This window comes from Eleutherodactylus coqui, chromosome 12 (genome assembly GCF_035609145.1).
Source record: "Eleutherodactylus coqui strain aEleCoq1 chromosome 12, aEleCoq1.hap1, whole genome shotgun sequence".
NCBI classification, from domain to species: Eukaryota; Metazoa; Chordata; class Amphibia; order Anura; family Eleutherodactylidae; genus Eleutherodactylus; species Eleutherodactylus coqui.
Window position 1 is genome coordinate 99,809,026 of NC_089848.1, and position 26,414 is coordinate 99,835,439.

Sequence of the window (26,414 nt, forward strand, 5' to 3'; positions counted from 1 at the left end):
GCAGTGTGAACACAGCCCTAAAAATGGCAAATATATAAAACAATTTTCACATCCCCGGTTAGAGGTGGAACACCAATAACACGAAGCGCTACATGGAATTACAGTCTGGACTGCCCTTTAAATCTATACTATACTGGATTGTAAGCCAATGTGTAAATCAGTCTCTGGTACACAGGTTTTATTTGTATTTTAAAGCCAACATGCACTTTCAGAATAATCTGGCCATTATATCACTTGTATCCTGCGTTGATCACCAGTTTTCCCCTCTGTATGTCTCATTCTCAATTTTTCTCTAAGCTGGTGGGTGTAGACTGCTGCTATGATGTCTCCCATACACTGCACACATAGGAGAGCAGGATCTCCTCTTCTCTACCTCTGAGCTGGTGGGTGTAGACTGCTGCTATGATGCCTTCACACACTGCACACATAGGAGAGCAGGATCTTCTCTTCTCTACCTCTGAGCTGGTGGGTGTAGACTGCTGCTATGATGTCTCCACACACTGAACACATAGAGCAGGATCTCCTCTGTCTCTGAGCTGATGGGTATAGACTACTGTTATGATGTATCTATACACTGCACACAAATGAGAGCAGGATCTCTTCTTTATCTCTGGAGCTGATGGGTGTAGACTGCTTTGATGTCTCCATACACTGCACACATAGGAGAGTGGGATCTCCTCTTCTCCATCTCTGAGCTGATGGGTGTAGACTGCTGCTATGATGTCTCCGTACACTGTACACATAGGGGAGCAGGATCTCCTCTTCTCTATCTCTGAGCTGGTGGGTGTAGACTGCTGCTATGATGTCTCCTTACACTGTACACAAATGAGAGCAGGATCTCTTCTCTATCTCTGAGCTGGTGGGTGTAGACTGCTGCTATGATGTCTTCATACACTGCACACATAGGGGAGTGGGATCTCCTCTTCTCTATCTCTGAGCTGATGGTTGTAGACTGCTGCTATGATGGCTCCATACGCTGCACACATAGAACAGGATCTTTTCTTTATCTTTGAGCTGGTGGGTGTAGACTGCTGCTATGATGTCTCCATACACTGCACACATAGGAGAGCAGGATCTTTTCTTTATCTCTGAGCTGGTGGGTGTACACTGTTGCTATGTCTTCTCCATACACTGCACACAGAGGAGACTAGGATCTGTTTTCCATCTCTCAGCTGGTGGATGTAGACTGCTGTAATGTCTTCTATACCAGGACAGAGAAGACAGCAAAATCTTCCCCCTAACTCTCTGTATCAAACACAAATAACTGCATTTCTGAGGGACATTATACAGCAGTACTAAACAATGTAAATGTGATTTCAGTACTTGCAACAAAATAAATCGCTCACCATTAGCTCCAGCAGCTACATCTGTGTTAGTCTATTTCCCTCTGCAGCAGCTTTCAACCTCCCTCTCCCCATAGATTTCTATGGGTAGCACGAGTCGTCACACTCTTTCATCTCTTGTTCTCTGTCTTGTTATCAGTTACTGCAGGTGAACATCCCTTGACAACAGGATAGCAACGACAGGGAAGGGAGACCCATAGTGTCGCAGAGGGATTTTGCAGCCATAAAAAAGGCATTTAAGTAAATAAACCAATTTGCACTTTTATAGATACCACATTGGCATAAGTTAGTTGAAAAGTTACTGACCATTTTAAGTATGTTCCTGGGCAAAATAAGGGAAATTTGAATAATCTGTTATCCACAGAGAATTCCTGCTTAAATGATTTTGGGGGGTTATTCTAGTAATAATACGTTCTTAGCCAGCAACATTCTGAGACATTGTGATAACTCTCTGTCTCCATCAATTCTGTTATAAACAGAATTCACAACGCTGTGCTGCAATCGTCACATGACAGACACTGGCGGTCCTTGACGGGTTCCACTGAGGTGTCAGTCATTCTGATAGCAAAAACCCCCAGTGCTGCACGCAGTGCTATTTTTCCATCAACTGTGAGGGAATCTGCAACAGAGACCCCGCCGCAGATGTGAACACAACCCAAGTAAGCTGATATATAGGAAAAAAAAATAATTTCATATTTCTGTTTAGAATTTGGGTTTAAAAGAATTCTGTCATCAGGTTCATGCTGCGTGAACTATGGGCAAAGTGAAACCGGGACAGGTATGCACAGTGCTCCCGTGGGTGTATTATTCTGAAACACTGAAGAATAAAAGAACTTTGAAGTCTGACTGAGTTCTAAGTCATGGGGCCACAAAATGGTCTAGACCAAAAAGGCTGGGACTAAGGCGTGACCATTAAATCGACATGCGCATACACAAGTGTTATCAATAGAGTTTTCAAGTTTTTTTTAAATTCGTTTTATTTTGACAAAACAAAGGCATTGTAGAATACAGAATAAAGAGAGTTTTGTTAGGTATGGCATTGTTCATACATACATTTCCATTACATTAGGATCGATATATCTTATTACTGTATTCCTCGGATAACTTGACAACAATAAACTTTTTAACTTTTCCCAAAACGGTTCTGCTCTAACTTATTTCGGTTTTGATAGAAGAACTGTATTGCAGGTCTGCAGACACTTATCTAGGGGGGGGGGGTTGGTCGGGGTTCGAGGTTATTCCGTATGTAAGGTAGAATGGGAGTTGATCCATATCCCCCATACTTTCCCAAATTTGGTCGGGCATCTTCTGTTTTGGTAAATGATCTTTTCGTAAGAGATTACGGTGTTTACCAGAGTTTTCAAGTTTTATTGATAATGTCAGCTAAAAAAAACACGTGCTTCTTTCTTCAGAGTTGTTGGGCACACACCCTATCGATAGCATGGCTGGGAACTGGATGATGGGGTCCTAGCTGAGAGGGCTCCGTGGAGAGTTTAAATGTCCGTTTTGGCAGGAATTAAGTGAGCAAGACACATTCTTCTCCCACCATTGTTGCTCAAATACAAATTCCTTCCACTATTAATTCTACAGCTAATCGCTATCTCCATTCTTAATAAACATTGATAGGTAATGATTAGCCATCTCCTCTTCTCTTGACAATCTTGGATAACCCCAAGCGCCCACGTTGAGCCCTGCACATGCACACTTAATTTGCTGCCAAAATGGACATTTAAACTCACCCCAGAAACCGCTCAGCTAAGACACCGTCATCCAGCCCCTGCGCTGCTACTGATAGCGGGTGTTACCAGCAAAACTGAAAAAGCAGCAATGTGTTGCTTTGAAGTGCATTTTTTAGCTGCCATTATCAATACAACTTGAAAAGACCCTCTAAATGAGAACACCTGTGTATTTGCATGTCCATTAGAAGGGTGGAGCCTTACTCCCAGCCTTTTGGTTTACACAATTTTAGCATAAGTCTAACTAGGGGTTGAACATTTCCTGTGTTGGCTGCACCTGGTACTCCATACACATACCTCTCTCATCACTAACGATACCCAGTAGGACAAAGAACAACTTATCTTCACTGCACATGGCCTCCACTGAGGTAGATTCAAGTTACAGGGCAGGCTGTGCCGGCCTCATTCCGCCTGCTGCATGAAGACTGGCAACTTCCTTCCTATACCCAACAGGGAAAGAACTGCTGGCCTTCTTGCTGCAACCCGGGTGAGATCGGCATGGCCCACCTGCGACTTGGCCCTCAGCTTCCAAGTTAAACTTTAGGCCTCGTTCACACGGGCTACATAATCTTGTTACAAAACGCATGTATGTGAAGCCCATGGTTTACAATGGGTTCTTTCAGGCTACAAAACATAGCGATGATTTTGTAGCCCGTGTGAACGAGGCCTAAAGTTGGTGTTTCACAATAAAACACCCACCGAGTTCAACAGGAATCCCTGTCCAGGGTTCATGTTACCCATGGCTCAGACAGCACGAACCTGATGACAGAATCCCTTTAATACCAAAGTCACCAGTGTTCAAATTGTAACGGTCATTTACACTTTAACGTTGCCCGTCTACAATACAAGAGACCTGATGCTGTATCAATTTGTTTATTTAAGACACAGAACTGACATCAGATTTCAAGCATTAAAAGGTCATTTATCAAACCACATCCAAAAACATCAGCAAAGCTGTCACTTTTGATCTTTAGTGACGGAATATTGCTTGAGTTCACATTATTTCCATTCTGGTGTTATAATGGTGACCTTTATGGGAAAGATGGTGGTGCCTGTTATACTGCTAAAATGTTTGGCACTCATGTAGATATTGGAAGGATATGAAAAAGGGGATGTTCAGGGAGCAAGATTTTTGGACTTCTTGTAAAATAGTAAACCAGACTAAGTTCACTTGTTTTGTACCTCCATCTAATGTGCAGCAACTACCAGAATGTTCCTGTCCGCATGGACTGATATTTCTGCATCCCGATGAATTCCTGCGGTTTTGAAGGACAAAGCAAGTCCAAGGCTACTAGATGGAGGTGTCTAATCAAGTGGCTATTGACTGTATATGTCAGGTAAAACCTATTGGTCCCAGTGCGGTATAACAGTCTTCAGCAGTTATTTACTTGTAATATCACAACAGCTGGAGGCCCACAGATTGCAGTACACTGATATAAATGTATAAAGTGTAACATTGTTACTTATGGTATCTTGCAGTGTAACACATTTTGGGCTTCCTCACAATGACAGAATGTGTGTGAAGAATTAGTAGGAACTATATGCCAATCCACCATAAAATTAAAGGGGTTGTCCCGCGCCGAAACGTTTTTTTTTTTTTTCAATAGCCCCCCCGTTCGGCGCGAGACAAACCTGATGCAGGGGTTTTAAAAAAAAAACCGCATAGTACTTACCCGAATCCCCGCGCTCCGGTGACTTCTTACTTACCTTGCGAAGATGGCCGCCGGGATCTTCACCCACGGTGGACCGCAGGTCTTCTCCCATGGTGCACCGTGGGCTCTGTGTGTTCCATTGCCGATTCCAGCCTCCTGATTGGCTGAAATTGGCACACGTGACGGGGCGGAGCTACGAGGAGCAGCTCTTCAGCACGAGCGGCCCCATTCAGAAGGGAGAAGACCGGACTGCGCAAGCGCGTCTAATCGGGAGATTAGACGCTGAAATTAGACGGCACCATGGAGACGAGGACGCTAGCAACGGAACAGGTAAGTGAATAACTTCTGTATGGCTCATATTTAATGCACGATGTATATTACAAAGTGCATTAATATGGCCATACAGAAGTGTATACCCCCACTTGCTTTTTTCGCGGGACAACCCCTTTAATAGGGGCTCTTCCTGCCACCAAAACAACTCTGACTTCCGAGGGCTTGGCAAGACCTCGGAAGATATCTCGTTTTATCTGCACCAAGATGTTAGCAACATTTGCTTTAAAAGGAGCTATTCGGAGACGGAGTATTCTGTAAAACCTGAATCAGCTTACAGTATTAGAATAACAGGATACATAGTCGCCTTTTCGCACTCCCCGGCGCTGCTGTCTTTCCGGTCCTCACTACCAGGTGCAGGGAAGCGGGCAAAGATGTCCCCAACAAAATGACCGCGTGACTGCTGCTGCCAATCACAATCACCCTTCAGCCGGTGAATAGCTGTAGCGCTCATGGGACTCAGCGTTGGGTCATCATCACTATCCTCCCAGAAGCGAAGTTCAGCAGGGACCGGAGCACCGGGGCAAGAGCAGAAGGGTATGTATTCTATTTTATTAATACTGCAAGGTGATCAAAGTTTTACAGATTATCATGTCCCTAGACAACCCCTTTAAGTCCTGTAAATTGTAAGGTGAAACGTCTATGGATAGGACTTGTTTTTTCCACCACATCCTAGTAAACTATGTAGTACATTAAATAGTACCATGAAAAAATACACAGCGTCCCGCAAAAAACAAGCCCTCCTGCAACTATGTAAACGAAAAATAAAAAGGTCATGAATTTTTGAAAGTGAAGGAGAAAAAACGAAAATGAAAAAAAACAAAAAAAAAACAAAGGCCCGTGTCCTTAAAGGGTTAGACAAGCAGGAACAGGATCGCTACTCTCAGCCATAAATATCAGAATGTCTTCTAAACAAACACCTACCTGTCTTCCTCATCTGAGCTCGGTACAAGGAGCTTCCTTCTTACCTGTGTTAGCAGACCACTTTAGAGTAGGTTACGCTAAAGCTGCCGGGTCAGAAGTGCTTTTATAGCTCTTTGCTAGAGTAATAGAAGAATAACAGGTATCTCAAGAGTCTACTCATTATTCACGTGGTGTCTCCTACGTCTGCCACGCTACTTGTATGAGCCTGCTTGTTCAGAAGATTGACAAGTGATAAAAGCCAATCAGAAGGAAGACAGGGAAGCCGCTGGCAAATCATTTACTCTCTCCTGTGTGAATGTCCCATCTGGAATTCCAGAGAGAAGCCTTGAAATTCAATCATACAGGAAAGCACAAACACACGAGCCGCAGCTTTCCAATGAATTGACTCTCTTGCCATGTAGCCACTTACTTGGATCAGTAAAAAGCACAGAAGCATGCAAAAATACAAGTATAGAAAATAGTAAGAGAAATACGATGGACACAAAATACGCTGAGAGGTCCCTTTATTAGAAACGCTGGTTCTTTCATGTTCAAAGCTTCCCTGTAGGATATTTAGGGCCGTGACCCCGAAGTGCAGCAATACACATGACAAGTTTTCAGTGGATCAGTTTTAGTGTGAATACACATTAGATGGGAAAATCCAGCGATCTTTTTTTCAGCTGGTATCCCGCTGGCAGTTCTGAGCAGGATACCAGCTGAAAGCGCAGAAAACAGAGCAGCTGTTTGCATACCCAGAACATCTGCATTGTTCTCTGAGCTATCGCAGCGGTATCCCGCTCCGCCTGCATAACTCTTAAAGGGGTTGTCCCGCGGCAGCAAGTGGGTCTATACACTTCTGTATGGCCATATTAATGCACTTTGTAATGTACATTGTGCATTAATTATGAGCCATACAGAAGTTATAAAAAGTTTTTTACTTACCTGCTCCGTTGCTAGCGTCCTAGTTCCCATGGAGCCGACTAATTTTCGCCCTCCGATGGCCAAATTAGCCGCGCTTGCGCAGTCCGGGTCTTCTGCTCTCTTCAATGGAGCCGCTCGTGCAGAATGCTGGCTCCGTGTAGCTCCGCCCCGTCACGTGCCGATTCCAGCCAATCAGGAGGCTGGAATCGGCAATGGACCGCACAGAAGAGCTGCGGTCCACGGAGGAAGAGGATCCCGGCGGCCATCTTCACCGGTAAGTATAGAAGTCACCGGAGCGGGGATTCAGGTAAGCGCTCCGGTAAGCTTTCTTTAGGTCCCTGCATCGGGGTTGTCTCGCGCCGAACGGGAGGGGGGGGGGGGGGGGTTTGAAAAAAAAAAACCCGTTTCGGCGCGGGACAACCCCTTTAAGTAGCGAATTAGCTAGAGTTATGCAAAGATGATGGCTCAAAGCAGTCACTCAAACTATTGTCTGAGTGAATTTTGAGCGTTCATCGTTCCCTGTAAATGGACCTTTGCAACAAGGTCTGGTCATCGTTGCTAGACTAGCCAAAGCCAGGATTTCACTGCCAACCTTGTGGGGTTTTCTCATGCGAAGGTGTAGAGAGTATATCGAGAATGGTGGGATTGTGGAAAACATTTAATGAAAGGGGATCCTGTAGACGGAAAGAACTCATCACCGGAAGGTGTCAGAGCAGGATGTCAAGAATCGTTTTGGTGAAAAGGTGCTGCACATTCTAGCAGGACTATTTTAAAGGATCCTCCCTGACATACAATTTTTTGGAAAGAATCTCTAAACCAACTACCTGCGTCATGGGCGCCTTATTAAGGGTGATCACAAGAAAACTTGGACATAGAGGAGTTCTTCCCTAAACAAGCAGTCTCCTCACAGCAATAAGTACTCCAGATTTCTTCCTGTACATTAATCTCTTCACATTAACCAAGAAGCGCAGCTTTTCTTTACACATTGTTATAGTGATCACCAAAAGGGGTCAGAGGAGGTCAAGAATCGTTTTGATGAAAAAGTGCTGCACAGTTAAGCAAATTTTAGTTGCAGACAACACTGGAGCTCCAAATAAATGTTTAAAAACACACAGCTCGCCATTTCTTTGCACAGATGGGCTGTAACAGCAGATGACCAGTTCTAACGCTATGGTGTTAAACAAAAACGAGAAGGCAAAACTCCAGTGGGCAAAAGCGCAAAAACATCACTTGTTCAGAAGAAAAAAACATTTCTGTTGCACCAGGCTGATGAGTAGTCAAAATTTGGTGCAAGCTGCATGAATAGATGAACCCTTCCTGACAGGCTGCTGGAGTAAGTGTGTAAAGAATGCTTTTTGGCGCACCGTATCCTCTGATGCTTGCGAATGGATGACAAATTGCTGTACTTCTGAAGGTCAAAAGATTCCCAACGCAATATTACATGGAGGTCTCCAGTAAAGTGGCCATTAAGTGTATAAACAAAGGGATATGACCTGCAGGTTGATACTCTTTACCTACACGGATACATTTAGCAAACTTGCAGGACAGAAGACATTTGAGCTGCTGTTGTACTTCGCTTCACATGGTAGCAGCAACTGAACAAATAGCGGAGTCACCACAGCTACTGGTAAAAAAAACAAAACTATGAAAATGCACAATTGTATCGCCGTATTACTTGCTTTCTATATTAAAATAGCATTTGATTAAACTACACTCCGCTCATAATTTAATCAGCAGAGCTTTATGTGGCATCAAAAAAAGTTCTTGTGTATGCATACACGTTTCAGAACTAAAACTTCCCCATACGCTTTCTTTAGACTCCTTTGACCTCTGTTGTGTTCTCTCTAGGAGGTCCGATCACCTTTATTCTTCCAGCTTTCATGCAGACTCCTTCCAGGCACTGCGCGGGGAACTTGAAAAGTCTGATCACATGCAGGGATCATAGCCATAGTTCACTTTCTGTCTGCACAGGAGTTGCGCTTGGCAAACGAACTTGCTGACAGAGAGGACTGTCAGAAGGACGTACTTGGCATCACATGAAGGCCACATATGTGCCCACGAATTGGAAACTAGTGCAGGAACTAAAACTTGAAATTAACACATTTATCTATGCAAAAAGAGAGGCATTAAAAACAAGAGTAGATTTTCTTGTGTTAGGGACAAAAAGTGCTAATATAATCCAATACAGACAAGACTATCAAAGTGATAGAAGAGGAAATCATTGGCATGGTCAGCGTAGCCACAAGCCCGTTAAAAGGAGCAAGCGCCGTAAATATACAGCGCACGGTCTTGAGCTTTATGCCTCTCTCACACGGGCGACAAAGTGGTGCGATTTTCTCGCATTACGACAAATCACCTATGCTTTCCTATGGGTTCCTTCACATTAGCAATGTTTTGCAGTATGCGATATTGCAAGACAAAAACCTTTCAGGTTTCGTGATAGGCACACTATTTACGATGTTTTGTAGCCCATGTTTCCCTACGGAGCCTTCCTCTCTGTTGAATAGTCAATGGAAGTCCTCCGAAACGTGATACTTTCGTTGTGAGCACAGAGGAAGTATTGAGTGATTACGCATCACTGCCCACCATCGAAGCGCCATGCGCTGCGTGTGTGCTCCCGCTCGCCAGACGGAACTCGCGTGGCTGATTTGGAGAGGTGAGTATAGGGTCTTTTGGGGGGCGCCAAGTCAGACTCCACTGCAATATTCCACTGGCAGAGTCCGACATGGCTGTGGGCATGAGGCCTAAATTCAAACTAGTCATTCAGCGTAAACACAGCAAAGGGTGACCAGTGATAAGTTGCAGGTCGTTTTGTTTCAGCATACAAACAAGATATTCGCTGGTTGATCAACAGATGTCTGATGTAAAGTCAGTTTGAATTTGAACAACTTGTGAATGAATTTGCACAGCGATCCCCTCTATAAACGACATTTCCACAAACTACTGAATAATCATCGGTTTGTGTAAAAGCAAACAAACAACTGTCGTTCAAACATTTTAACAACTTTTCTGAGCGAATTAACTGAACGATAGTTGCTCTGTGTAAAAGGCACCTTACGTCGTTAGGACTGGAAATAATCAATTGAACAAGGCTAAACTAGGAACAAGAAATATTGGATTTAAATGCATATAGCTTACACTTTAACCTACAACACTTTGCAAAAGCCAGGACTATTTAAAGAGGGAAGCAAATCCGGAACTCCTTACCAAAAGAAGCCCGAAGAGCAGCAGATTGGTCAACTGACCCGATCACTATTGAGGAAATTACACAGCAACTGCCACAAAAACAAACTAGATGACAGACGATGACAATACTGCAGGAAAATTGCTGCTGATAGTAACAGTGATCAGTTTATAGCCAGTGGACTCGTCTGACAAATGCTCTAAAGTGGACAGCCCCTAAATTTTTTATTGGAGTTGCCATGTTTCCAAAATGGAAGTGCAGCTAAACTCATTGCCGCTATAAAAGGGGTATGTCCACGGATTTTCCATGTGGACTCACTGCACGGAAAATATGCGGCATTTACAACAGCAGCACATCGAATGAGATTTTAGTAAGTGTATTCTCACGCTGTGGAAAAAGAATCCACTACCGAATTTAAATCTGCAGCTTTTCAATTAAAACACTGGATTTTCAGTGCGGATTCCATTCTTCAAATGAAGGGGTGAATTCCGTACGCAATTTTGCATAAAAACCAAATGGTGTAGTTTTTTAAGCAAATTCTGCACCACAGAAAATCTGTCCCCTGCAGACATACCCTAAGGATACATTCACATGTAGTGGAAATGCACAGATTTTTCTCAGTTCTCGAAGTCATAGTTTTTCTTCGTGGGTGATAAGGTGTAGGACAGAAATGCTCAAGGATCCAGTTGAATCTTGCCTCCGACTCGTTATGATAGAATAGCCCCTAACTGCGGAGTCAGAGGCGTCCACCTCAACAATAAAAGGTGACTCTGGTCTTGGATGGATCAGTACTGACAGAGTCTTTAGTTTCTCCAAAGCGATTTGTGCCTCCTGGCACTAGGAAAACGTGTGCTTAATAAATCTGGCACTGTACTTTAAAATTTTTTGGAATGGGTCAATCTAGGATGTCTTTAATCTTGCTAGGGTCCAAGCGTAGGCCGCCTGGAAAAAAAACGTATCCCAGGAATTGCATTTGGGTTTGTCCAAACTCACACTTCACTAGTTCGATGCACAGATTATTCTTTTGGAGTCGTTCCAACACCATCTGTACCTGCCTGTGATATTCCTCCAAATGATTAGAGAAGATAAGGATGTCATTCAGATACGCCACTACGAAATGATAAAGTGTTAGAAGGTAGCAGTAGCATTGCAAAGGTCAAACGGCATCACTAGGTATTCGAAATGTCAATATCGGGTTCTAAATGCAGTCTTCCACTCATCTCCTGGGCGAATACAACAATATAGGCCCATCTTAGATCTAGTTATGTGTAGATCTTAGTGGAACGGAGTCTCTAGTAATTCTGGAATCAAGTAAAGGGGGTAGCTATTCTTGCCTGTAACCTTATTTAACTCATTATAATTGATACATGGTCTCAGGGTGAAGTCACTCTTTTCCACAAAAAAATATAGTCGCCCCAGCCGGGGAATTAGAAGGTCGAACCAATCCCTTTTTCAAATTGTTGTCTCAGGTACATACGCTACGGCTTTTCCGTCCGCTGTCCATGTGAGTAGCAGTCATCTACCACCCCCTCAGCTGTCCCCGCCTGTTTCTGGATCACTTTGCCGCCTGGCTTCCCCACTTCCTATCTTGTGAAATTCCAACCCTCATCTTAGGTGATTTAAACATCCCCACAAAGGACCCCATCTCCCTATCAGCTTCTATCGCTAACCTCCTCCCCTGGCCTCTCACAACTCACAGCCTCTCCCACTCACAAGGATGGTAATACTCTTCCTCCATGTCTGCTCTGCTTCCCACTTCACTAACTCCCCTCTCTCGCTCTCGGATCATAACCTCCTCTCTTTCTCTGTCAAGCTTCCTAGTATCTCCCCAGACCCACCTACAAGAACCTTTAGGCCGTTCACACCCAAAACCCTGCTGAGTCCTTACAGTCTTCTATGTCCCCTATCTCTCTCCTCTCCTGCCCCAACCTGGCTGCCGCACACTACAACACCAGTCTCAAATGTGCCCTGGATGAAGTGGCACCCCCTGTGATCCAAGCCGCCAGATGCAGACCTTGGCAACCCTGGCTCATGCCTCAAATGCGCTTCATCCGGCGGTGCTCTCGATGTGCTGTACGGCTGTGTAGAAAGTCAAAAAAGTCTGCAGAATTTCTCCACTGCAAGTACATGCTCAGAACCTACAACCTAGCCCTCCACCATGCCAAACATGTCTACTTCACCTCACTATCTAACAACCCCAAACGATTCTTTGATACATTTCACTCCCTTCTCAGCCCTAAACTGCAACCCCCCCCCCCATGACGGATCTCAGTGCTGAAGAGCTGGCTGCCTACTTTAAAAAGAAAAATCGACAACATCTGGCAGGAAATAACCTCCAAATCCAAGACTACCCCTGACCCTAGTCTCTTCAGTACTGCATCTAGCTCCTGTTCACTCTCTGTACTCAGACCAACGACAGAGAAAGAAGTCTCCAGATTGCTTTCCTCTGCCGCCCCACCACCTGCGCTACTGACCCTCTACCCTCACACCTCCTCCGGTCTCTTTCCCTGGTGGCCATCTCCCATCACACCACTATATTCAATCTCTCTCTGACCTCTGGCATTTTTCCCTCCTCTTTCAAACATGCCATCATATCCCCACTAGTAAAGAAACGGACTCTTGACTCAACTGAAAGCGCTGCGGAATAAGTTGGCGCTATACAAATGAAGATTATTATTATTATAACTGATGCTGCCAACTACCGACCCATCTCAAATCTCCCCTTCATCTCCAAACTATTAGAATGCCTGGTTTAATCCCGCCTTATAAGCCATACATCAGAAAACGGTCTTCTGCCCTCTACACTCGACAGAAACCTCCCTTACAAAAGGTGTCAAATGACCTCCTGACAGCCAAATCGAGAAGTGACTACCCCCTACTGATCCTCCTCGACCTCTCTGCAGCATCTCACATGGTTAACTACAAACTCCTCCTCAGTATGTTTTGCTCCATCGGCCTAAAGGACACTGCTCTCTCCTGGTTCTCCTCCTAGCTATCTGAACTGTCATTCAGTGTCTACTTTGCTGGTTCTACCTCCCCTTCTCTTCCCCTTGCTGTTGGGGTAGCCCAGGGTTTGATCCTCGGGCCTCTCCTTTTCTCCATCTACACAGTCCTTATTGGACAAACCATCAGGAGACTTGGCCTCCAATACCACCCCTACGTTGATGACACCCATTTATACACCTCTTTCTGTGACATCTCTGCACTTTTCCTCCAAAACATCACCGACTGTCTCGAACACTATGTCCTCGCTCTACCTAAAATTGAACCTCTCAAAAACTGACCTACTGGTGTTTCCACCCTCTACTAACTGACCTCATTCTGACATCTCCATTTCAGTGTGTGGCACCGCCATAACTCCCAGACAGCACGCCGACTGTCTTTGGGTTATATTCAACTCTGATCTCTCCTTTACCCCCTACATCCAATCTCTGGCCTGAACATGCCACCTGCACCTCAAGAACATTGCAAGAATCTGACCTTTTTTCACTTTGGCCACACTAAAAACGCTCACTGTTGCCCTCATCCACTCTCGGCTCAATTACTGTAACTTGCTGTTGATCGGCCTCCCCTGCGTCAGACTCTCCCCTCTCCAATCAATCCTGAATGCAACAGCCAGGCTCATCTTCCTTTCCAGCGGCTACTAGGATGTCTCTGCCCTGTGCCAGTCACTGCACTGGCTGCCCGTCAAATACAGAATTCAATTTAAACTCATTACCTTCATCCACAAAGCTTTCCACAGCACCACACCACTCTACATAGCATTCCTCATCTTAAACCACCACCCAACCCTTACCCCTACTGTTTCCATCAATTGATTACTACATGTAACTGTGGTTTTTGTATTTTTGTACTTTTGTCATTCTGTATCCCTGTTTTTGTAAGCGCTGCGGAATATGTTAGCGCTATGTAAATAAAGATTATTATTAACTCTGGTCCCATAAGGTTGTAGATCCACCCAAATGGCATAGAAGCATCGGGTATTAACTCCACTGGGCAATCATTGGGCTGATAAAGGCGGTAGTTCGTCAGATTTATTTTTGCTGCAAACATCTGGTATTGAACTGGAAGCTTCTCAAAGTCCTGTTGACCATCCTCAGGGTGTCGCTCTGGTTTAGGGGCCGATGGTACTATCTTGTAGCTCTTCTTGGAGTATTCTGAAGGGAAAGCAATGGACCTTGATTCACAATTAATAGAGGGATAATGGGAAGAGAACTAAGGGATCTCGGGAATCACCGGGAATTTAGGTGACAAGATGAGCTGGAAACAGGTTTTATGCGTAGCTCCAGTTCAATTGTCTCTTGTGTGACAGGTCCCAAGGACAAGGGTGACCCATCCACGGTTTCCATATCAACAGGTATGGGCTTTGGTCTACTTATAATGCTTTTTTCAAGAGCAAATCTTAGGTCCATGAAGCTTCCCCCTGCTCCCAAATCTAAGATTACTGAACACTGTATCTTCTGATCTCCCATTGAGAGCTCTATGGGGAGAACAAAATAGTGGAACGGAAAAATGGTTTTCACACCATCTTGCACTATCAGTGCGAAGGCGTGCTTGGTAGCATCTTGTTGCCCTGTAACAGCTTGATTGGACGTGACCTTGACGTTGGTTTGGGCAACTGTCCTCTGGAACTTATTTGGGCAGTTTAAAGCATAATGCCCCAAGTTTCTACAATACAGGCACAGATTTCAGCAATGCACCTTTATTTTTCAGTGGTGGAGAGGGGTTTACGGATGACATCAACTTGCATCGGTTCTGCTGCGGCTTCAGTCCTTGGCTGAGGACTCAATGTGGATTGACTGAAGGAGTGAGGGGTGTTGGTGCCCAAACCCTGCAGTCAGTCCTTTTGCTGCTCAGAAAGTCTTTAGTCAATTTGGATGCACAGCTGAATGAAATCTTCCAGGTTGTCAGGGGTCTCCACTCTAGCAAGTTCATCCTTTACCCATTCAGATAATCCCCAACAGAATTGGCTGTTGTGCGGCTGGGTTTCATGTGGTATCATTCACCCAGCGATGAAATTCCACCATATACTCTGCAACGCTTCGTTGCCCTTATTGTAGGTGATGTAACCTCCCTTCGGCTAAAGTACGATTTGGATTGTCAAAGATTTGGTCGATAGTGGTTGCGAAGGCAGCAAGGCTGTCGGGGAGTTTACTGTTGGTCTCTTTGTACGACGAGGTCCATGTGAGAGCCTCATCATGTAGGTTAATGAGGAAAAACACTTTGCTCCTGTCACTGGTAAACAAGGTGGGCTGCATCTGGAAATAAATCCGGCATTAAGTAAGCCTCTATACTGACGACGATCCCTACCGAATTTTGCGGGCAGTGACGTGCGGACATCCAGAAGTTGCCTCTGTAAACTGATTATTTCCTTTTGTTGATCTAGCACCAGTGGCTTTAATCCACTGAACTTCTCGATAGGAGGAACAAAATTCCTGGAGCTCTATTAGTTGCTTCGCAGTGTGGTCACTACAGGCTCCACGTTTGGGTATGATTATTTTGTAGCAGTTTTAGCACTGGATTTGAGCCTCAGGTGTAGGAGCTGCAAGTCTGGAGAGTAGTCAGAAGGGAAGCCAGGGGTCAGTATCAGAAGGTCTCAGTAGCATTACAGGTGAATGAGGCGAGTAGCATAGTCAGAAGGGAAGCCAGGGGTTGGCATCAGAAGGTCTCAGCAGAATTGCAGAGATGGTGGAACTGGAGCTTGATTAAGGCTTGGAGTACAATAATGCCACTGGTACAGTGGCAGGGTCAGGCTTTTATAATGAGCCTAATGAGGAACATAGGTGGGATCAGGAGGCAAGAACTAGTTAAATCTGATCAGGGAACAAGGCTGAGAGTCATGCAGGTAACTGTCCACTGGCTGGATGGTTCAGTAGTGAGAGCTGCCATGTGGAGTGCAGGAGGTCCCTGATTCATTCCCATAGGTGTATTTATGCTCTGTATTACGTGTGTAATGCATAGCGCTTAAATCACATTTTTATATTACACAGGAAATAGTTTCAGTCAATGAAAACGCTGCGTATTTCATGCACCTAAACTACACATGCCTGTGTAAATGACCCTCAAAGCAGGGGTGTACAACATGCATGCTGCTTCGGGTAGCTATGAATGTGTTCCAAGGGGGAGGGTGGCACAAGCAGGTGGAAAATGGAGGAAGCTAGGCCACAGGAGGTACCTGGGAGCAGCAGACTGCGAGTTCCTGCACACAGACAGGCTCATCCAGATGATGCAGCAGTGGACGGCCCTTGCAGCTCTGTCATTAACTGAGTCACTCCGGGTCCAACGTGCAGCAGTGATTGTCCTTCCTGTCCTCCTGAATCTCGACTTCTCCTATCGAGGTGAGGATGAGAGACTGTGGTGTCATTGTGGCCAGCTGACGCTGTTTGTCCACTACCTAGCTGCGAACTGCACGTGATATAGGTTCCTGTGTTGAGATTTGCAAGCAGAAGTAGACACTAACCATTCTGAGGTCCATATGGCCTGGCGGTGTTTTAAAGAATGATGGGGGTTGTTTGGGGGTACAGTGGAGGGAGTAGGTATTGTTTGGATGACGATGGGGGTTATTTGGACGATGATGTAGGGCCTCACACGTGGAGGACAATGTGTATTTAATGTGTGGCCCAAGACAACTCTTCTTCTTGCTATATGGCCAAAAGGTTGGACATTTCTGCCTTAAGGCATCTTCACATTCGGTTGATCTGTGGCCTTGCAGAAACTATGACCTACTTGCAGAAATAACCTCATTCAGATGTATGGAAGGTATTTTTGAGTTTCAAAATAACATACTAACTGGTTATTTTGAGATAAAGATACACTAATCTTGAGGATATAGATTAATACCATGGATCACGAGACTAGTTATTGGATAAAAGCCAACTGGATGGTTGTATTAAGAACAGGGGCAGTTGGGGTTAACACGTGCTTCTTCAATCCTTTACAAAGGTTTGGCTATCACATGTAGCTGCTTGCTTTAATACACTTCCAGTCATTCCCTGAGAAAATCATCTTTTATGTTTTTATCAGCTGCCAAACAGTAAGAAGGGGATGAAGATTGACACTTTTTCTAATCGGATTGTCTGCGTTGCTTTATTTATACGAAACTGTCAAGAAGATTGACACCTACAGAAACAGTCAAGTGTCTCATTACCAGCATATAATAGTCATTATTGATTGCGGAGGACTTCTGTACGGTGTTTAACAATGTGCTATGGCTTTTGTACATTGGCTGCAGATCAATAAACCTAGTTTAGAAGAATAACACTATAGCATGAACGTCAAACGTTACATCAATATTCATGACGGCAGAAAAATGATTAGTCCTGACACAGTTTACATTTTAGATTGGAAACTATAGAGTTTAACATAGTAAGGGTGCGGGCAGACGAGCGTAGGCGTATTTACGTTCGCACGAGCGCAACGTATAATCGCCCGAGCGATCGTTTTTCACCGATCACGACCAGAGCTAGAAAGCGTATTTTCGTTTGTTCCTACTTTGCAAACGGTGTTTTCGGCGATCGAATATGCGTTGGCGCGTATTTCGGTCGCATATGTTCCGTTTTTTTTCGAATTGCCGTTTTTATGCGCCGTAAAATCGCCCATGTGAACGAATACATTCGAAACCATTGCCTCAGATGGTCACGTATATACGTTTGGTCGCAAAAACGCGCCGTTTATGCGCTCGTCTGCCCGCACCCTAAGGCATGAGATAAGATGTAGCAGATTTATTTGCATTTGGGCCACTGTGATAATTCGCCAGAGCAACCAGCTATTAAATTGCAAAGATGATTTTAAATTAGACGCACGCCCTCACTCATCCTAGGCCTAGTTTTAACCCAAGCCTTAAAGAACACAAGTAAAAATTGTGATTGTGGTTCTAAATGTTAAATTATACACGGAATGGTCACTTTATTAGAGACCCCCCATATAGTAGCCCAATTGACCTGCTTTGGTCTTCAAAACGGCAGTAATTCATCAGTGAAGATTCCACTAGGTGTTGAAATCGTTCTGCGGGAGAATGGGCCCATGTGGACTGTAAGCTTCTTGTAGTTGTCAATTATTAGATAGAGGTGCTGACATATTCTGATCAGCTAACAGGAAGGAGTCTAGAACCGATAACCCAGCCTCATTGAAAGTCACTCAGATCACTCGAATTTCCTCTCTAATTTGGGTTCACACTGAAACTGATCCATGGAAAACTTGTCACATGATTTTATACTGCAATCCAGGAGGCACGGAAATTATATTTTTTGTTGCACAACAATTGCTATGCAGGAGCATCAAAAGCGTTCAGCCGTTTCGGTTACTGCAGCTTGGCGCCACTCACGTGAATGTGTCTGATCTAGGTTTAGTTGCAGTGCCAGTATTGCATGGACAGAAACACCAAGGAGGACTCTGATCCATTCACTTTGAGGATCCTCCATGGTTGGATTTCCACTGGTCACAAAGTGATGACCAAGACCTATCAATGTTAAAGGGTTTTTCCAGGCAATCTTTATGGATGACGTATCTTAAGAATAGGTCATCAATAACTGATTGGCTGGGATCTGCTCAGGACCCTGACCGATCAGCTGTTTGGGTGCCCACTGAAACCAGTTAAAAACATGCAGTGTATGAAGCTCCAACTCCTGTGTAATGGTTGGTGCTGGTAATTGCAGGCACAACTCCTATTAAAAGGATTTTCTCACCAGATTATTGATGATAAGCGTACATCATAATGCTCCTATTGCCTTTTTTTGGAAAAATAAAAAAATGCAATAGGAATAGTACAAAGCACCCCCATCCTCCCCTCAATATAAGGAAGGGGTGTGATTGGTTGATCATCAGTACCTTGCACCTGTGCAATAGCTCCTCCATTTGCAGTCTGTATGTTGCGGGATGTGATGTTATTGCCTACCCTCTTGTATTAGTATATCAGTAAGTATATGGCCGCTTTCTGCGATTTTTTTTTTGTGCGTTTAGATTTCCCTTTTCTGTGACTGATTACATGTGAGGCCCTACACGAACATCAAACGAGGACCCTTGACGCGGGTTGTGAGCTTGGGTATTTTCTGCAAAATATTAACTAATAATTCATATTTGTCAGTAACATGCAGTGTGGCTTTGAACGCTGCGGGAGCCCAGGGTGCCAGTGTGGTTCACCTGCGAGGTGCGGGACAGCCAGCTGGATTAAATTATGGCATCATTAATAAGTTGTAAGCCTGCATGGTGCACTACATGTATCACATGGCCTGACAACTTTTATATGCCCTCTTTTTATGCAACAATAGTACTAAGTAGTCCCCTCATCCCCTAAATATAGGGAAGGTGTGCGAGTGGCTGTTCACCATTACCTTGCACCAGTGCAATTGCTCCTCCATATAGCAGTCTGGCTGTCTGCATGTTGAAGGATATGTGTTGTTTTTACCTGCCCACCTGTATTAGTATATCAGTAAGTATACAGAAACTTTCTTAATTTTTTAAAAACTTTTGTTAAAAGGACACAATTTATAAGTGTATAAACTCACTTCTAAAGGTTGGCACTGTGCATGCAAAATTAACCCGCCTCGAGTCACAGAGGTGGGCTTCCTGTGCCCAGAGTCCCACAGTCCTGCCTTCTTCATGCCCCCTTCTGGGCTCAGCCGCCTCCTATTGCTGCTGACGTCAGCGTAAGCACTGGTGAAATCTCGCTCTTGTTCTGGGTGGCGGTCTGACTCAGCCGAACAGCAGACATGTGCACTGAAGTTGAGGCAGACATCTGGACTTCATTGTGCATGTCCGCTTCAGAGACAAGGGGAGGCAACCAAATGGAGGAAGCATGAAAAAAAACATGACATTGTAACTCGGGGTGGAGGCAACACGCATCCGACCTGGCTTACGTCACGATTTGCAGACACGGCGCCAAAATGTAAAAATGAGTTTTCATAGTTACAATAAATGTGGTCCTTTTTACAAAGATATGCTTATGTTGTGCGCCATGTGGCAGACAGCATCCCTTTATTGGAGCTGCACCAGCAATTACCATCACCATTCACTAGACAGGGTAGGTGCTATCTGCTTCCACTCCATACCTTGTGCGTTTTGCCAGTGACAGTGGGCACCCGAATAGCTGATCGGTCAGGATCCTGAGCAGTGGAAACCAACTACTGATGACCTATCCTAAGAATAGGTCATCAATAACAACTGCCTGGAATACCCCTTTAAGGAATGCTTGCCTAAAACTGGACATTAGAACACAGCACCAATTTACTAATACTGTAATACAATAGAAAGGTCTTACTTTCAGAATTACTTCTATGCCATTTGTGATTATAGGGATTTGAGACATTGACATAAAATAGATGTAATGTTAAAGAATAATCGGCAAGTCATTGTATACAGATATGAACATTGCGTAAAATATTATTTTGCTGCCTATAATCCTCTGAATTCTGCCTCTATGAAGGGTTTCAGCTGGAATTGAACGACTTGGGATACAAATTATACCATCAGAGCAGAGCGCCGGCATTTGACACAATCTCTTTGTACAACATTTTCTAAGGGTCAACCTCGAATCAGTCTTTGAGTGATTAAATGTCCCCCATGGGGTTAGTGCTTTTCCATCTTGTCAGTGTTTATATACTGTGCTCATAAAAGATGACAGTATGTTGCGGGCCTTTTATTAGCGATCCCGAGGCAGTTACCACAAATTAAAATGCCTTATTGGACAGCAAAATCCAGCTGAGTTTTCTATGAACTCGGGAGCAGTTCTACCTGTCATGCATTGCAGCCAAAAATAGGATCCCAGCAGGAAAGAGACCTTTCTAAATAGGATTTTGCCACTTTTCATAATCTCGTGTCATAGCCTGTCTGCTGGTCCTTGTATACACCTTCTTAAAGTTTACTTTATTAAAAAGGTATTGGCACTTGTTGTCAGGCTTCAGGTTGGCTGTAAAAAAGCATTATTATGTATTTTTCTTCACGCTGTACTTGTCAGCCCGTTCTCAGGATAGGATACAGCTGAATCCCCCTAGGCTGCTCTTCTTTACGCTAGTACCATACAAATCAATCCGCGCACACAAACCTACTTCAGGGCACAGAGTAAACCACGCCCGGTTCATTTCCATGTATATATATATATTATATATATATATATATTATATATATACACACACACACACACACACAAAATTAATTTCTATTGTCTGTTCATTATACACTGCCAAGCGTCTGGAACAATCTGCACCAAATTGCCAAATAAATAACAAAGGCAATTCTGAAGGTTTTGGACTGAGTTTCCGCTCTCTAGGACCTACAGTTGCATAAAAAAAAAATCAAACAAACTGAAAACAAATGCAAGTATTAAGGTGCTGTACACTTACTGGACAACCACAGTTCAATAGGACCCCATGCATTAAGTATGATAAATATCTGATACGTCCCCTATCTGGGGACCATATATTAGATGGATTTTTAGAACAGGGAGCTGGGAAAAAGAGCTTGCTCTGTCCACTCCGCACATTGACCTGGTATTGCAGTACCTGCAGCACCGATACACACAAAAAAAGATTATAAAGTGAACTACACTTACCCCTCCGTGTTCGCTGGGATCTAGCGCTGCAGCCCCGCAGATGATTAGATTTACTACGTTTTTTCACAAGAAGTTATCTAATATTTTCATGGAATGTTCAGATAGAAAACAGGCGGGAGTCTTGATAGCGTTCAGTGAAAATGTTAATGCTGCCTTCTCTGAAAGACTAAGGCCTCTATCACATAGGAGCTTTTACCATGTTAGTTGTGGTATAATGCTCCCATTGAAATCATTGGGCCCTCGCAGACATGCGTTTCATCAGAACGGCGCTTTCCAGCACTGTGATTTTCAAGCACAGCATGTTCTATACGCTCTGCCGCGTTCATGTGTGAGAGTGGTCTAACGCCTAATTCCCATGGGCGGATTTCTGCCACGTATCATGTGGCAGAGATCCGCGGCGTTGTCCCGCAGGTATTAGGTTCTATTGAACCTAATAGTGCAATGCTCACGGTGCGGAATTTCACCGTGGAATTCCGCCTCGTGAAATCACCCATAGTCACCCACGGCATGTCCTATTTGCTGCGGGCGTACACGCGGACGGCTTCCATTGCAGTCAATGGAAGCCATCCGTCACGTTATCTTCCGCTGTAGCACAGCGGAAGATAGCGTGAAAACCGCTTTGGGCGCTTCACATGACACTGCCGGCGCGTCATGCGCTGTACTGCGCATGCGCGCCGGCACGGGATGCGAGACATCGTCTTATACGCCCAGTCGCCTTATACGCCGGAATATACGGTACTCCAATCTTCTCCTTCAGATTCTCGTCATAAAGAACTATCTAAACTAAGACATAAGTTGCAGCTTATACTTCTGGAAGATTTTGATAAAAGTCTTAAACTCTCTCAATTGTTGTTTTACTCCTTGTTTAACAAACCTACAAGATTAATGGCCAATTTAGTTAAACAACGTCAACCTAAAAGCAAAAAATCTCTTACATAATAAAATCTGATAATTCAGGCACCAAAATTTTTCATCCTTAGAAAAAATAAAAAAATAGCAGATCAGTTTAGCTCTTTCTATTCGAACCTTTATAGCTTGAAAGACAATTTATCGACTCCCCAACCCTCTCTTTCAAAGATTTTCATCAGGGAATAATCTCCCTTCTCTATCTCAACCAAAACATAACTCTCTCAATATTCCTGTTCTTCTGTCTGAAGTTATTCAAGTAATTAATTCCCTTAAATCTCAAAACTCCAGGCCCAGACAGTTTTGCTAACGAGTACTATAAACTTTTCGCTCCTATCTTTTCCCCTCACTTAACTACGACATTTAACAAAGCAATGTCAGATGGCCGTTTGCCAGATGAGATGCTCCAGGCTACCATTGTCACGATACCCAAGTCAGGTAATGCTCCTAATACGCTAGCTAATTTTAGGCCAATTTTTCAACTTAACTGCAATTCAAAAATATACTCTAAACTTTTAGCCCAAAGACTTCTAATAGTTCTCGTCAACATTATTCATTTTGATCAGGTTGGCTTTATAAAGGAAAGACAGGCCCCTGATGGAACCAGAAGGATACTAAACCTTTTAATGAAAGCTGAACTTTCTCAGATGCCTTTTCTGCTTCTTGTTTTGAATGTGGAGAAGGCATTTGACAAATTAAATTGGGATTTTATATTTGCAACTTTTCAGAAATGTAGATTCCAGGGAAACATTTTCAATGTGACACGAGCTCTATGTAGCTCATACTCTACCAGGGTCCTTGTTGATGGGAAGTTTCCAACTCGTTCCTCATCACAAATGGAACACGTCAGGATTGCCCCTTGTCCCTGCTGCTCTTCACTTTGGTGATTGAACCTCTTGCAGAACCAATCAGGACAAATCTTTATATCAAGGATATTTCAGCAGGTTTACGACAACATAAAATTGGACTATTTACTGATGATATTTTAATATCACTTACAGATCCACTAAACTCCCTATGAGCAGTCTATGACGTCTTACTTCAATTCGGCCAGGTATCCTTTTATAAAATAAATCACATATTCATTTAGAGAGTCTATTCAACGGGAATCTCCCTTTGAATGGCAGTACAGCAGTATTCCTTATCTCAGAATAAAGCTTTGTTTCCCAATTTCTGATCTTGTAACCCCAAATTTTCTACCACTACTTTCTTTCAGTCGTAACTAGACCACCTTCCTAGACAAAAATTATCATGGTTCGGTCGTATAGTTCCTTATAAGATGCTGATGCTACCAAAATTGTTGTATTGTTTTTGTACCTATCCCTTACTCCGTTAAAGCCAAGTACCAAAAACAACTGTTAAATTTAGTTTGGAATGATGAAAAACTTAGAGTGGCCTCATTTATCTTACTTCTACATCATAAACAAGGAGGTCTAAGGCCTTATGTCCACGGGGAAAATCAGGCCCGCTACGGATTCTCCATGGAGAATCCATAGCGGATCCCTCCTGCCCCGCAGACATGAGGCATTAAAATAAGAATAAACTCACCTGCTGCGCACTGTGCAGGTCTTCCCTTCTTCGCGGCCGGATCTTCTTTCTTCGGCCCGGCGGATGTGCTCGGCGCGCTGCGCTGGGCACATCCGCTGAGCCGAAGAAAGAAGATCCTGCCGCGAAGGAAGGAAGATCTGTATCGCCCGGTGCAGGTGAGTTTAATTCAGGCGCGGGTCTCCTGCGGATCTGGACAGCTTTCATAGGCTTCAATAGAAGCCTGTGGGAACCGTCCCCACGGAGACCCGCACCTAAATGGAGCATGTCCATTTTTTTTCATGCTCCAGAAATTTTTAAATTCACTTTTATTGATCATCCGCGGGTATTTATCTACCCGCGGGTGGTCAATGGATTCCAATGGGGCGCGGATCCGCGTGCGGGTGATCCGCTGCGGATTTTAATTCTTCTTTTCCCCGTTGACATGAGGCCTTAGAGTACCGAATCTGTAGTCTTATTCTAATAGTCTCAATCAAACACAAAATATGGATAACTGGTTCCTCGAACTGCAGATGGCCTAACAGAGAATTTCAGCTCAACAATTCCAAAATCATGAAGTTTGCATTTAATTGCTTTCACTTGAAGCTCCCTTAAAGGGGTTGTCCCGCGCCGAAACATTTTTTTTTTTCAATAGGCCCCCCGTTCGGCGCGAGACAAACCCAATGCATGTGTTAAAAAAAACCAAACGTTTAGTACTTACCCGAATCCCCGCGCTGCGGCGACTTCTTCCTTACCTTACTAAGATGGCCGCCGGGATCTTCACCCACGATACACCGCGGCTCTTCTCCCATGGTGCACCGTGGGCTCTGTGCAGTCTATTGCCGATTCCAGCCTCCTGATTGGCTGGAATCGGCACACGTGACGGGGCGGAGCTACGAGGACCAGCTCTCCGGCACGAGCGGCCCCATTCACCAGGGAGAAGACTGGACTGCGCAAGCGCGTCTAATCGGGGGATTAGACGCTGAAATTAGACGGCACCATGGAGACGGGGACGCTAGCAACGGAACAGGTAAGTGAATAACTTCTGTATGGCTCATATTTAATGCACAATGTACATTACAAAGTGCATTATTATGGCCATACAGAAGTGCTGAACCCCACTTGCTTTCGCGGGACAACCCCTTTAAACCCTTAGGCCGGCTGCACACGGCCGTGACGGGCTCCGCCGCGGAATATTCTGCGGTAAAGCCCGTCACAGCGCCCCCGAGAGACCTCATACTTACCAGCGGATCCGGCGTTCTGTGTCCCGCATGACGCTTTGGCGTGACGCGCTGCAGCGACATGTGACACGCCGGCCACGTCACATGACGCAGCCGGCCACATCATATGACGTGGCAGCGGTGGGCGGAGAGGCGATTTCACGCTATCTTCCGCTGTGTTACAGCGGAAGATAGCGTGAGCGGACGGCTTCCATTGACTGCAATGGAAGCCGTCCGCGCGTACACCCGTGGCAAATAGAGCATGCCGCGGGTGAGGACGGCAGATTTCACGGTGCGGAATTCCGCTATGGAACTCCCCACCGTGAGCATTGAGCTATTAGGTTCAATAGAACCTAATAGCTGCAGGCAACGCGGCGGAAATCCGTCCGTGGGAAGGAGGCCTTAAGAACCAAGTGCAGTAAATATACGGAACCTGGTAATTTAATCTTGGCTGATATTAAAAATATGGCGCATGATTAAGGCTCAATGTCCACGTGCGGATTTTAATTATAAAATCCATGCGTGTCTTCCGCGCGGGATATCCTCACCCATAGGGATGCATTAGCATCTGTAGGGCAGTTTGAAGCATGCGGATGTGATTTTTTTTTCAAGGCGTGCAGATTGCACGTGCAGGAAGAAATCGCAGCATGCTCCATTTTTGCCTGCGGATCCTACGGGACAGCTTCCATGGAAGCAGTCATACATGCGGCACACACACGATTGTCTTTGTGGCTGTGCTGTGGATCCGCAGGCAAAAGCAAGACATTCAAGTGAAAAAAAAGGCACTGCGCATGCGTCCGGCACGTCTGGACGCATCCGCCGTGCTGAAAAAAGTAGATCTGGCCGGCGCAGTGGAGATCCGCGCTGGAGAGGTAACAAAACCTTTCTTTTCTCCTAATGTCCGCGGGCACAGCTGGATTCTGCTGAGGGATTCAGCAGTGGAATCCGTGCATGCAAGTGCACATAAGCCCTAAAGCCCCTGCTTCTGCAATCAAGCAGAAGCAGGATAGGTTGCCAGCAGTTGGTCATAGCTGAGAACCCAGAAGAAAATGGAGAAGTGGTTTTTAATCCCTTTTGCCTTCTCCTCTCCCACGTACACAGCACTCAATGAGCGCTATGCACTAAAAAGGGAAAGTGTTTCATCCACTAT

General features: G+C 44.6%; 1 protein-coding gene and 1 pseudogene across 4 annotated transcripts in view; one reads left to right on the forward strand and one right to left on the reverse strand.

The window, feature by feature from the left end:
- CNPY1 (canopy FGF signaling regulator 1) overlaps positions 1-26,414 on the reverse strand; it is a 164,959-nt gene that overhangs the window by 136,315 nt on the left and 2,230 nt on the right. Inside the window, exon 1 of one of the 4 annotated variants that reach the window (XM_066584587.1) lies at positions 6,030-6,166. The exons of 2 other annotated variants lie outside the window; for them this stretch is intronic. The gene's annotated coding sequence lies outside the window, so the exon portion shown is untranslated. Of the gene's footprint in view, positions 1-5,985; positions 6,167-26,414 lie in introns of those variants that run through there. One more of the 4 variants, XM_066584588.1, reaches the window with a different exon arrangement.
- LOC136587268 (U2 spliceosomal RNA) lies at positions 21,428-21,586 on the forward strand (annotated as a pseudogene).